Source organism: Balaenoptera borealis (genome assembly GCF_965194805.1).
Source record: "Balaenoptera borealis genome assembly, chromosome: 1".
NCBI classification, from domain to species: domain Eukaryota; kingdom Metazoa; phylum Chordata; class Mammalia; order Artiodactyla; family Balaenopteridae; genus Balaenoptera; species Balaenoptera borealis.
Genome location: NC_138860.1, coordinates 114,483,528 through 114,498,645, shown reverse-complemented (window position 1 = coordinate 114,498,645; position 15,118 = coordinate 114,483,528). Strand labels below are relative to the sequence as shown.

General features: G+C 34.9%; 1 protein-coding gene across 33 annotated transcripts in view; it reads right to left on the bottom strand.

Moving 5' to 3' along the window:
• ZNF644 (zinc finger protein 644) overlaps positions 1-15,118 on the bottom strand; it is a 124,495-nt gene that overhangs the window by 67,552 nt on the left and 41,825 nt on the right. Inside the window, exon 1 of one of the 33 annotated variants that reach the window (XM_082382923.1) lies at positions 12,063-12,158. The exons of the other annotated variants lie outside the window; for them this stretch is intronic. The gene's annotated coding sequence lies outside the window, so the exon portion shown is untranslated. Of the gene's footprint in view, positions 1-12,062; positions 12,159-15,118 lie in introns of those variants that run through there. 33 annotated transcript variants of the gene reach the window in all.

Below are 15,118 nucleotides of genomic sequence, written 5' to 3'. Positions count from 1 at the left end.
GTTAAGAGACCTGTGGATACCACCAAGTGTACCAACACATATATAATGACAGACAAAGAAGTAGAGGAGTGAAGAGGTAGAAAGAATATTTCAAAAATTAATGGCCATAAACATCCAAAACCTGAAAAGGAATGAATCTAATCAAACAAGGAACACAACAAACTCCAAGTAGGATAAAGAGAAAGAGATCCAGACTAAGTCACATTAATATAAAATTGTCAAAATTCAAAGACAAAGAATGAATAATAAAAGCAGCAATGGAGAAGCAAGGGATCGTAGACAAGAGGTCCTTATTAAGATTGAAAGGTACTTTCTCATCAGAAACTATGGAGGCCAGAAAGCACTGACATGATATTTATAAAGTGCTGAAAGAAAACACCTGTCAACCAAGAATTCTATACCTAGCAAAATTATACTTCAAAAATGAAAGGGGAATTAAGACAATTCCAGATAAACAAAAGCTGAGAAAGTTCATCATTGGTAGACCTGCCCTACAAGAAATGTTAAAGGGAGTCCTTCAGACTGCAATGAAAGGATACTTTATGGCAACTCAAAGTCATAAAAAGAAAGAATAATGAAAGGCAACTCCGCAGGTAAACATAAAAGCCAGTATTAATATATAAAGATGTAACATGGGACAGTAACAACAAAACAGAGGACCAACGGAATGGAATAGAAACAGAGTTTTTACACCATTTCAACAATGTTAGTATTAATTCAAACTAGATTATTATATGATGTTAATTGTAATTGTCAAGGTAAATACAAGAAAATAACTGAAAAATACACATAAAAGGAAATGAGAAGTCAAAATGATACACCACAAAAAGATAAACACAAAAGAAAGCAGTAATGGATAGAACAACCACACAGATTATCAATAAGGAAATAGAGAACAACATTATAGACCAGTAGGTCCTAACAGACATACACAGGATAATCTACCCAAGAACAACATACATATTCTGCTCAAGTGCACATGGAACATGCTCCATGATAGACCACGTTAGGCTATAAAACAAATCATAACAAATTCAAAAAGATGCAAATGACACAAATACCTTTTTTGATGAAATGGAATCAAACTAGAAATCAACAACACAAAGAAAACTGGAAAATCCACAAATCTGTGGAAATTAAACAACACATTCTTAAACAGCCAATGAGTCAAGAGAAATGGAAAAGGGGAAATTAAAAAATACCTTAAAAAAAAAAATACCTTAAGGGGCTTCCCTGGTGGCGCAGTGGTTGAGAATCTGCCTGCCAATGCAAGGGACACGGGTTCGAGCCCTGGTCCGGGAAGATCCCACATGCCACGGAGAAACTAGGCCTGTGAGCCACAATTGCTGAGCCTGCGCATCTGCAGCCTGTGCTCCGCAACAAGAGAGGCCGCGATAGTGAGAGGCCCACGCACCACGATGAAGAGTGGCCCCCACTTGCCGCAACTAGAGAAAGCCCTCGCACAGAAACGAAGACTCAACACAGCCAAAAATAAATATAAAAAATATATAAATAAATAAATAAAAATATTTTTTAAAAAAGACATTCAAATTGGAAAGGAAAACAAAAAATTGTCTCTATTCACAGACAACATGATCTTATGTAAAAAATCTGAAATATACCACAAAAAACTGTTAAAACTAATAAGCAAATTCAGCAATGTTATAAAGATATAAAATCAACACACAAACATCAGGTGTGCTTCTATACGCTAACAATGAACAATCTAAGAAAAAAATTAAGAAGACAATCTCATTTATGATAGCATCAAAAAGAGTAAAATAGGAATAAACTTAACCAACGAGATTAAAGACTTGTACAATGAAAACTACAAATACTGCTGAAAGGAATGAAAGAAAACAATAAACTGAAAGATATCCAGTGTTCATGGATTGGGAGACTTATTTAAGATATCCAAACTATCCAAAGCAATCAACAGATTCAATTTGATCACCATCAAATTCCCAGTAGCATTTAATTTTTTGCAGAAGTAGATAAATTCATCCTAAAATTTATATTAAATCTCAAGATATCCCAAATTGCCAAAATAATTCTGAAAAAGAAGAACCAAGTTGCAGGTCTCACACTTCCTGATTTCAAAATATATCACAAAGCTGCAGTAAATAAAATATTCTGGTACTGGCATAAAAACAGACAAACAGACCAAAGGAATAGAAGAGAGAGTCCAGAAATATACCCATATATATGGTCAAATAATCTTCAATAATGATGCCAAGACAACTCAATGGAGAATGGACAGTATCTTCAACAACTTGTGCTGGGAAAACTGGATAAACACAAACAAAAGGATGAAGTTGGACTCATCTCATACCATATACAAAATTAACTCAGAATGGATCAAAGACCTAAATGTAAGACCTAAATCTATAAAACTCCTAGAAGAAAACATAGGGGAAAAGCTTCATGATACTGGACTTGGCAATGATTTCTTGGATACGACACCAGAAGCAGAGAGAACAAAAGCAAAAACAGGCAAATGGAAGTACATCAAACTTAAAAACTTCTGTGCATGAAAGGATACAATCAATAGAAAAAAAAGGGCAATCTCCAGAAAGGAAGAAAATACTAGCAAGTTATATATCTGATAAGGAGTTAATATCTAGAATATATAAAGAACTCATATAACTCAATAGCAACAAAAAACAAACAACCCAATTACAAAACTGGCCAAAGGACTTGAATAAACATTTCTCCAAACATGATCTATAACTAGCCAACAAGCATATGAAGATGCTCAACGTCACTAATTATCAGAGAAATGTAAATCAAAATCATAATGAGGTATCACCTCGTATCTAGTAGGATGGTTCTATCAAAATAACATATGTTGATGAAGATGTGGACAAAATGGAAACGGTGTGCACTCGGGATTATAAAGTGGTGCAAAAACAGTATGGAGGTTCCTCAAAAACTTAAAAATATAACTATCATACGATCCAGCAATCCCACTTCTAGGTATATACCCAGAAGAAATTTTAAAAGAGCCTTGAAGAGATATTTGCGCACCCATGTTCATAACAGCACTATTCACAATAGCCAAGACATGGAAGCAACCCAAAGGTCAGCTGACGAATGCATAAAGGAAACACAGTATGTACACCGAATGGAATATTATATAGCCTTAAAAAGGAAGAAAATGTTGTCACATGCTACAACATGGATGAATGTTAAGGACATTATGCTAAGTGAAATAAGCTAGTCTCAAAAGACAAATATTGGTGATTCCACTTGTATGAGGTATCTAAAGTAGTCAAATTCATAGAAACAGAAAGTAGAATGTAGTTACCAGGGACTGAAAGGAGGGGGAAAAAAGGGAGTTGTTGTTCAATGGGTATAGAGTTTCAGATGCCTGAGATGAAAAAGTTCTGGATTTGTTTCATAACAATGTGAATACACTTAATACTCTTGAACTGTACACTTAAAAATGGTTAAGATGGTAAATTTTATGTTATATGGGTTTTTTTTAAACCACAATTTTTAAAAGGGCAGTAATAGAGGAAATAAGGAATAAAACAGTTATAAGATATGTATACAAAAAACAGCAAAATAGCAAAAGTCCTCACTTATCAGTAAGTACTCTAAACAAAACTCACCAATGATAAGGTAGCAATTGGCATGATTTAAAAAATGATCCAACTGTATCTGTTCACAAGATTCACACTTAATGAAATACACAGGATGGAAAGTGAAAGGATGGAAAAAGATATTCCACGCAAATATCAACCAAACAAGAGCCACAGCTGCTATACTAATATAAGACAAAATAGAATTCAAAACAAAAACTGTTACAAAAAACAAAGAAGGACATTATATATTGATGAAAGGGTTAATTCATTATGAAAATCAACAAGTATAAACATATATGTGCCTAACAATCAAGACTTAAAATATATGAAGAAAAACTGACAGAAATGAAAAAAGACAGTTCTACAATAATAGGTGCTGGATACATCAATACCCCAGTTTCATAATAATGGATAGAAAAATCCAACAGAAGATCAATAAAGAAATAAATGGCTTCAACAACAATATAAGTCAGCTAGACCTGACAGATATATACAAAACATTCCACTCAAAAAGAGCAGAATACATATCTTCTCAAGTGTACATGCAACACTTTCTAAGACAGACCATATGTTAGTCCATAAAATAAGTCTCCACGTATTAAAAAGAGAGAGCTCATACAAAGTATCTTTTTCGACTACATGGAATAAAACTGGAAATTAGTAATAGAAGGAAACCTAAAAAATTCACAAACATGTGGAAATAAAAAACACCTTCTTAAACAAGCAATGGACCAGAGAAGATCTCATGAGGGAATAAGAAAATACTCTGAGATAAATGAAAATGAAAACACAACGTATTGAAACTTACGGGATGCAGCAAAAGCAGTATTCAGGGGAAAATTTATAACTATAAAAGCCTACATTAAAAAAGATACATGTCATATCAATAATGTAACTTTACACATTAAAGAACAACAACAAAACTAAACTGCAAACTAGCAAAATGCTAGAAATAATAATGATTAGAGTGGAAATAAAATAGAGATTTGAAAAATAACAGAATCAGTGAAACCAAAAATTGGTTCTTTGATCAATAAAACTGAAAAAGCTTTAGCTAGACTGACCAAGAAAAAAAAAGAGAAAACTCAAGTTACTAAAATGAGAAATGCAAGAGGGACACTACTACCAACCTTATGGAAGTAAGAGGGGTATAAGAGTATACTACAATCAATTGTATACTAACAAGTTAACAACCTAGGTGAGATGGACAAATTCCTAGAAACACATGAACTACCAAAAATAACTCAAGAAGAAATAGAAAATCTGAAAAGACCTATAATAAGTAAAGAGATCGATTCAGTAATCAAAAATCTCCCTAAAAGAAAAAGCCCAAGACCAGATGGTTTCACTAGTGAACTCTTCCAATCATTTCAAGTGGAATTAATAATCAATCCTTCTCAAATTCTACCAAAAATAGAAGAGGAAACACTTTCTAACAACTCTATAAGGCCACCATTAAACTGATTTCAAAGACATCATGAGAAAAGAAAACTAGTGACCAAGATTCCCTATTATATGGATGCAAAGATCCTAAACAAAATACTAGCAAAATAAATCTATAACCTACTAAAATGATTATGTATCATGACCATTTGAGATTTATCCCAGGAATTCAATGGTAGTTTAATATAAGAAGATCAACCAATGTAACATACCACATTATCAGACTGAAAAACAAAAACCAATAGAGCATCTCAATAAAAGCAGAAAAAGCATCTGACAAAATTATACACCCTTTCACAACAAAAACACTTAATAAAGTATGAATATAAGGGAAGTTCCTCAACCTGATAAAGACCACCTATGAAAAACCCACAGCCAACATCACACTTTATAGTGAAAGACTGAAAACTTTCCCACTAAGATCAGGAACAAGACAAGGAGGTCTGTTCTTCCCACTTCTATTCAACATTGTGTAACAGGTTGTAGTTAGGGCAAACATGAAAGAAAAAGGAATAAAAGGCATCCAGATCGGAAACAAATAAACTATCTCTACTTGCAGCCGACATGATCTTATATAAAGAAAACTCTAAATAATACACACACACACAAAAACCTATTAGAGCTAATAAACAAGTTCAGAAAAAATTGCAATATACAACATGAATATAGGAAAATCAGCTGCAATGAAAAATCTGAAAATGAAATTTTTAAATTCCATTTACAATAGCTTCAAAAAGAATAAAATACTTGAGAAAAATTTAAATAAAGAAGCAAATTAATACACAAAAAACTAAAAAACATAGTTAAAGGAAATTAAAGAAGACATAAATAAATGAAAAGACATCCTGTATCCTGTGTTCATGGTCTGGAAGACTTTATATTGTTAAGATGGCAATACTACCACTTAAAAGCCATCTACAGATTCAGTGCAATCCTCATCAATATTCCAACAGTGTTTTTCTCAGAAATAGAAATGCTGATCCTAAAGTTCATATGAATTTGCAAGGGATCCCAAATAGCCAGTACAACAATCTTAAAAAAGAAGAACAAAGTTAGAGGACTCAATCTCCGAAATCAAATCTTACTACAGAGCTACAATAATAAATGTGGTACTGACATAAGGATATACCAATGGAATAGAATTGAAAGTATAGAAATAAACCCATTCATCAATAGCCAACTGATTTTCAATAAGGGCACTAAGACCACTGAATGGGAAAAGTCTTATCTCTTCAACAAATGATGCTGGGATAACTGGATATCCACATCCAAAGGAATAAAGTTGGACTCCTACCTCACACCATATGCAAAAATTAATTCAAAATAGATCAAAGACCTAAATATAAGAGCTAAAATTATAAAACTCTTAGAAGAAAGCATAGGAATAAGTCTTCGTGACCTTGGATTTCACAATGGATTCCTAGATATGACAAAAGCAACAAAAAACAAAACAATAAATTGGACTTCATCAAAACTGAAAACTTTTGTGCATCAAAGGACATTAAGAAATGAAAAGACACTCTATAGAGTGGGAGAAAATACTTGCAAATTATTCTTCTGATAAGGGTCTAGTCTCCAGAATATATAAAGAACCCCTACAACTCAACAACAAAAAGATGAACAATCCAATTTTTTAAATGGGCAAAGGACTTAAATAGACATTTCTCCAAAGACAATCTATAAATGGCCAAGAAGCACATGAAAAGATGATCAACCCCACTAGTCATTTAAGAAATGCAAACCAAAACCACAATAAGATACCACTTCATACCCATTAGCATGCCTATAATCCAAAAAATGAAAAATAATAAGTGTTAGCAAGGATACAGAGTAATAGGAATCTTTGTACATTCCTCGTGGGAATATAAAATGGTGCGGTCGCCATGGAAAAGTGTGGCAGTTGCTCAAGAAGTTAAAACACAGAATTATCACATGACCCGTTAATTCTACTTCTACGTATATATAGAAAAGAATTAAAAACAGATATTCAAACAAAGGTACACAAATGTGCACAGCAGCACTATTTACAATAGCCTAAAAGTGTAAGCAACCCAAACGCCCATCCACAGACCAGACGAATGGATAAAGAAATTAGCCTAGTCATACAATAGAATGTTTCTCAGGCATAAACAGGAATAAAGTACTCATCTGCTACAAAGTGGATGAGCCTAAAAAACATTATGTGAAATAAAAATGACACAAAAGGTTACATACTGTATGATCTTATTTACATGAAATATATAGAATAGGGAAAATCACAGAGATAGAAAGCAGATTCATGGTTGCCAGGGGCTGGGAGGAGGGAGGAATGAATAGTGACTGCTTAATGGGTACAGGATCTCCTCCTTGGGAGTGTCGAAGTACCTTGGAACTAGTTAGAGGTCATGGTTGCACAATATTGCAAATTCACTAAAAGGTCACTGAATTTTATATTTTAAAATTAATAATTTATTTTAGGTGAATTTTACCTCAAAGGAAAAAAAGCAATTGCATTTCTATATACTAACAATGAACATATAGAATCTGAAATTAAAATCACAATACCACTAACGATCAATCCAAATAAAATGAAACACTCAGGTACAAACTTAACATGCAAAATATCTGTATGTTGAAATTACAAATGCTGATGAAAGAAATCAACCTAAATAAATGGAAGATAGATTGAAGACTCAATATAGTAAAGATTTCAATTTCATTCTTCCCAAATCAATCTATAGGTTTAATGCAAATACTATCAAATCCCAGGAAAGATTTTGGTGGATACATGTAAGCTTATTTTAAACTTTATATGAAAAGATACAGGCCTTAGAATAGCTAAAACAATCTGTAAGAATAAAGTGGGATGAATCATTCTACCCTAAATTAAGGCCTACTATACAGCTACAGTAGTCAATACAGCATGGTATTGGACAGACATATAGATCAAAGGAACAGAACTGAGAACCCAGAAATAGATCCACACCAATATGCCCAACTGATTTTCGACAAAGATCCAAAAACAGGTCAACAGAGGAAAGGTAGCCTTTTGCAACAAAATGGTGCTAGAGCAATTAGATGCTCATAGGTAAAGAAAAAAAAACCTTGAATTAAGTCTTACAACTTGTAAAAAATTAATTCAGAATGGATCACTATGAACTTGGATGTAAAATGCAAGTCTATAAAACTTTTAGAAAACAAAACAAAACAAAAAACATCTTCGGGATCTAGGGTAAAGAGTTCTCAGACTTGACACCAAATGCACAATTCAAAAAGAAAAAATTGATGGGTCTCTCAAAATTTAAAACTTCTACTCTGCAAAAGACCGTGTTAAGAAGATAACACAAGCTACAGAACAGGAGAAAGCATTTACAAGCCCCATATCTGACACAGGACTAGTGGGTAGAGTATATAACTCTCAGGACTCAATATAAAAAAAACCAAAAAAACCCAATTAGAAAATGGGTGATAGACATGAACGGATATTTTGCCTAAGAGAATATAAAAATGCAAATGAGCACAGGAAAAGATGTTGAGCATCATTAGCCGTTAGGGAAATGCAAATTAAAAGCACACTGAGATATCACTACGCACCTTTCAAAATGGCTAAAAAAAAAAAAGTGACATCTACCACCTAATGTTGGCAAAGATGTGGAGAAACTGGATCATTTATACACTGCTAGAAAACAATTTGGCCATTTCTGATAAAACTAAACATGCAACTAGCATGCAACCCAGCAATTGCACTCTTGGGCATTTATTCTATAGAAATGAAAACTGATGTTTACATACAAACCTATACACAAATGTTCATATTAGCTTTATTCATAATATCCCCAAACTGGAATTGACCCAGACGTCCTTCAATAGGTGAATAAACTGTGGTACACTGACGCCGTGGAATACTACTCAGAATAAAAAGGAATGAACGAATCAATGTACACAGTAACTTGTATGAATCTTGAGGGAATGGTGCCAGTTGAAAAAAGCCAATACCAAAAGGTTATATACTGTATGATTCCATTTGTACAACATTCTTGGAATGACAAAATTATAAAAATGGCAAACAGATTACTAGTTACAAGGGATTAGGGGACCACGGGAAGGGAAGCAAGTTGGCTATAAAAAGGCATCCCTCGGGGTTCTTGTGAGGGAAGTGTTCCATAACTTGACTATATCAGTATCCTGAGTATGATATTGTATTGCGGTTTTTGCAAGATGTTACCATTAGGTAAAGGGTACAGGGATCTCTGTATTATTTCTTTTAACTGCACGTGAAACTACAATTACATCAAAATTAAACTGCCCTCTTCAAAAATGCCAAGATCATTAAAGAGAAATAAAAGATGATATAAAGGACATTACTGAAACAACTGGTAAAGTTTTAACATGAGCTATGGATTAGATAGGACAATAATACTGCACCAATGGTACACTTCCTGACAGAGTCCTTATTTTTAGGAAATAGATACTGAAGTATTCACAGATAAATGGACATGATGTCTGCAAATTAGTCTCGAATAGTTCAGGAGAAAAATGACAACAAATAAATACTTGTATAGATACAGATAAGGAAAACACAAATAAAGCAAATGTCGCAAAATGTTAACTGGTGAATCTGGGGATGAGTACAGAGGAGCCCTTTATACTATCTAGTAACTTTTCTAAGTGTGAAAGTGTATCAACATTAATTTTTTTTTAATTATCAATGAAAAAATAAAAAATAAATAAAATTACCAATGAGAGTAGGTGGGCAACAACACTGTATTATTGCTCCAAAATAATATCTTCTTATGAGGGTGAAGGAGAAATGGGTGAGAGTCTAAATGAGATAAGACTATATATTTGATTACAGCTTTTTATACATGGTTTCTTTTCTTCATGGCAAAATTATTCCACAGCTCTTATGAGAGGCAGCATACAAAGCCTTTAAGAGCACAAACTCTGAAGCTAGACTACCTGATTCAATTCTCAGCCCTTCCACTGCTAAGTCAATTAAACTCATTTTATCCCAGTTTCTTTACCTGAAAACTGAGGATTGAGTTGATATTTCATAAAGTGCTTATAACAATGCCTGGCATATAGTAAGCACTATATAATGTTAAATAAAAGAAATCTGGGCTTATCATGGTTTTGGTTTTAATCAATCAGATAAAAAAAATCTGCTTGTTTGTCAACTGTGGAGACAGTAAACACTATATAAACTTTTGTTTATGAAATAAATCTAAGGTTATCATAGTTTTAGTTTTCATCAGTCAGTCAAAAAATATAGGAGCCTATCACCTGCCAAGGGTACTGTAGGAGATGTTATTATTTAGTATCTTATTTATTATCTTGTCATGCTTTTAAGTCATTGAATCAATAGGTTGTTCAGTTTACAATCATCACAGATATACAGAGAAAGTAACTTCCTAGGGACTATGTCCTCAAGAAAGAGCCAAGATTTAAGTTGAACTTTCTTGGATGAGTTAAATTTCAAGGGTACAGATGAACTGAGGATGAGAGTGGTGATATGAGTAACTGTGAAAGTGTCAGGATTTTCCAAGAACAATGATAATCAATTAGGCTACAGCAAAATGTTTATTTAAAAAAATAGCAGGTGCTGAAACATTAAAGTTGACTGGAACATGAATTTGAAAGCTCCTGAATGTAAGATCTAAAAATTAAAATTTATCCTTAAGGAGCTGTTAAATGTTTTTTTTTTTTGAGCAAATAATGTAATTAGGGTAACTTCCTAAAAAACTGAATCAAATGATCTTACAGAAATAAAATGAAGTGAGCAAAGACATATCATTCACAGATGAATACAATAGAGAGGATAAACAAAACAGCAATGGGAATGGAAAGGAAAGATACACATTACACTGACAAGGTAAAAGCAAAAAGACCTAGTAATTGACCAAATCTTTAAGACAGAAAGTAAGCAATGTAAATATTCAGAGGGATTTTGGTCTCAATGACGAGAATGGGGCGCTAGCAAGAACAGGTTTTGTGAGTAAAGGTGACTGATTCAGTTTAAATATGGTGATGTTAGAATACACAAATGAAAGTATCCAAACTGATTGTGTTTTTAGTAGAAGACCTGTTTCAATAATGTCATTAAAAATATTTCTGATTAGGGCTTCCCCGGTGGCACAATGTTTAAGAATCCACCTGCCAATGCAAGGGACATGGCTTCGAGCCCTGGTCCGGGAAGATCCCACATGCCGCAGAGAAACTAAAGCCCGTGCGCCACAGTTACTGAGCCTGCACTCTAGAACCCGCGAGCCACAACTACTGAAGCCTGCGCGCCTAGAGCCCGTGCTCCACAAGAAGAGAAGCCACCGCAATGAGAAGTCCGCTTACTGCAACAAAGAGTGGCCCCTACTCACCACAACTAGAGAAAGCCCGTGCACGGCAACGAAGACCCAACACAGCCAAAAATAAATAAATAAAATAAATAAATTTATTGAAAAAAATACTTCTGATTAGAAAGTGAAATATGTTTGTTGGAATGGAAGGAAGGCAGTATAAATATGAATGGTTACAGGGTAATTTAAGGGGAGAAATATTACTCAAGTGAAAGAATAATCTTTTAAGTTGGAAGAACTAACTTGTCTGACACGCCTGTCATTTGACTAAAAATAAAATTTGATTAGATATTAAACGTTATATGTAAACACTGACTGATTATTCAACAAATGTTTATTGAGTTCCTCTGTGCCAAGAACAGCTCTAGATGGTGAGTATACAATGGTGAACAAAGTAGGCAAAGTCCTACTGTCACATATACCTTTTTTCCTAATGATTTGCTGAATCACAATTAACCTAAAGACTTCATGACCAGGACTTCCCTGGTGGTCCACTGATAAAGAATCCACCTTCCAATGCAGAGGACATGGGTTTGATCCCTGGTCGGGGAACTAAGATCCCACATGCCGCGGGGCAACTAACCCCGCACACCACAACTACTGAGCTTGCGCGCCTCAACGAGAGAGCCTGCATGCCACAAACTACTGAGCCCACGCACTCTGGAGCCCGCACACCACAGCTAGAGAGAGAAAACCCACATACCACAACTAGAGAGACGCCTGTGAGCCACAACGAAGAGCCCGTGTGCGCTGCAATGACAGATCCCGCATGCCTCAACGAAGCTGCTGCGTGCCACAACTAAGACCAGACGCAGCCAAAAGAAAGAAAGAAAGAAAATAAATTAAAAAAAAAAAAAGACTTCATGACCATTTTAACCTAAACTTTGTTACACAGGCAGGAAAATAAATTATCAAATATCAGAGTTCATATTTAGCTAATATGTATTAGGCACTATTAATGGAAATCCAAGATTTAACACATTTAAGATATCCTTAGGCTATTCAAGTATCTTTGGTAAGACTATTGCCATCAATAGTATGATTAATTGTTCATTAATGGTATTAAATCTTGTTTAAGCAGAGACTAGAATCTAATAAAAACAGCAGCTCATAAATTTATATGGAGCATCTCATTTTCAACAATCTTTAGGTCAACTGAATAGCTCATATATAAAGATGCTTTGTAATATCTTGCAGAGAGATATCAAAACAAAAAATAAATTTGTGAGATATTATGAAGATTTAATGCTGATGACTCTCCGATCTCTTTAAGTTACAGGTCTCTTGCATCTAACTGCCACCTGACATTTCCACTCAGATGTCTTGAGCTACTTCAAGCTCAATATAGCTAAAATTTAGCTCTTGTTCTCCATAAATCTGCTTCTTCTCCACAGTTCCTATCTGTGAATATCGCACTACTGCCAGGCCAGAAACATGGATATCATCCTCAACTCCTTCCTTACTCTCCTACCACCAATTCCTTTACAATTCATCACCAAAGCTGATCTATTTTCTTGTCTAAATCTCTCTCAAATCCAACTACAGCTTTTCCATTGCAACCACTCTAAAGTCAGGCCAGCAGCCTCCCCCTACAAACGGGTCATCCTGATTCCAATCTAGCTTCTCCACTAATTTGTTCTCCATTTTAATTCTCCACATTTCTAAAACCCTGATCTGATCACATCACGTCCTCACACTTAAACTCCTTGAATGGCATCTCATTACTCTGTTAATCCAACTTCCTTAAAGTGACTTATAAGACCCTCAATAAAATAGCTCAAGCCTTCCTCTGTCTTATCTCTTGACACTAGCCACTCCTCTCAGCCTCACTGCATGTAGAACACTACACTCAAGACATACCATATTTCTTTCAGTTCCACCAATCTTCCCTTTCTCTTACCTCTCATCCTTTCCACGTGCCACTTCCTCTACTAACAACAGTCTTTCCCCAACTTTTTATCTAGACAAGTCACCAAAAGTTCCTCCAAGTTTTAGTTTAAGTGTCACTTCTTCTGGGAGGCCTTTCCATATTTCCATTTAGTCATACAATAAATCTTTATCATTTAATAAACATACTGCCCTAAGTGCTTATATATCAATAAATAAAACAGACACGATCTTTGTAATCCAGGACACAGACTATCACAACATTAATCACATTTGATTGTAATTACATATTTAGTCATCTTTCCTCCTCAGACTAGTAACTAGTATCTAAGTATGAGCTACAACCAATTTAACTATAGCAACCAGTTCATAAAACACTGAATGAATCAACAAAACATTAAACAAATATTTACCATCACGTGACAGGCCCACAGTCCTCAGCCTAGCTAGAAGACTCTAAAAGGTTTCAAATGTCTGCTTTAATGGTCATCTCAAAAGAACAGTAGATCAGAGGTCAGAAGAGACAGACTATGCTAACATTAGTTTGCAGCAAACTATAAAGAAATTCATCATAAGAAAATATTTATCCTAAATAAATAGCTTTATTAAGGGAACAAAGACAAACAATCTGGTTATTCAATATTAAGTAACTGAAGGCAGTACATAAAACATGAAGGTATGTTAATTGATGGATTTAATGATTAAAAAAATCTTTTGCAAATTATATGTTCTCAATGGATTAAGCTATGATGAAGGTGATATTTCAAGCCTTTGAGAATCTCACAAAGAAATGCACAGTCAAATAAATACCACTTTTCAATGATCAGACTGGCAAAGATTAAAACACTGGTTAATATTTAGCAGGGTCTGGGAAACCAAATATTCTCAAAAACTGCTAATAGAATATTAAGTGGTACAATCTCATTTACAGTATATATATCAGAAATTAAAGTGTACACATCCATTGACCCAGTAATCCACTGCTACAAGTTATCCTATAGACATTCTCACACAATCACAATGATATAGTTAAGAATATTTACTGCAGCACTGCTCATACAAGCAAAAAAACCCCTGAGATATACCCAAGTATTTATTAAGAAGGAAACAGTTATATTACATGTAATGCATATATGAAAAAAATGTCCAAGACATATTGGAAAACAGTGACAAAACAAGGCAGAATACATACCAGCCATTTTGGATAACTTATGGAGAGTACAGGGCTGAGCGAGAGAGGAAAGTTTTACTCCTTATTTTAAATATTTCTGTACTGTCTGCTTACACATATAAGCATATGTGGCTTTTATATAAAAAGATAAAGCTTTGAAAATACTAAATGTTACTTGGCAATATATTTGGAAAAGGCTGAATGTACATTGTGCAATCTAATCTAGAATTAGAAACAAACAATTTCATTAATTAAAAAGTTTTCGGGCTTCCCTGGTGGTGCAGTGGTTGAGAATCTGCCTGCCAATGCAGGGGACACGGGTTCGAGCCCTGGTCCAGGAAGATCCCACATGCCACAGAGCAACTAGGCCCGTGAGCCACAACTACTGAGCCTGCGCGTCTGGAGCCTGTGCTCCGCAACAAGAGAGGTCACAACAGTGAAAGCCCTGCACACCGCGATGAAGAGTGGCCCCCACTTGCCGCAACTAGAGAAAGCCCTCGCACAGAAATAAAGACCCGGGCTTCCCTGGTGGCGCAGTGGTTGAGAATCTGCCTGCCAATTCAGGGGACAGAGGTTCGAGCCCTGGTCTGGGAAGATCCCACATGCCACGGAGCAACTGGGCCCGTGAGCCACAACTACTGAGCCTGCGCGTCTGGAGCCTGTGCTCCACAACAAGAGAGGCCCTGATAGTGAGAGGCCCG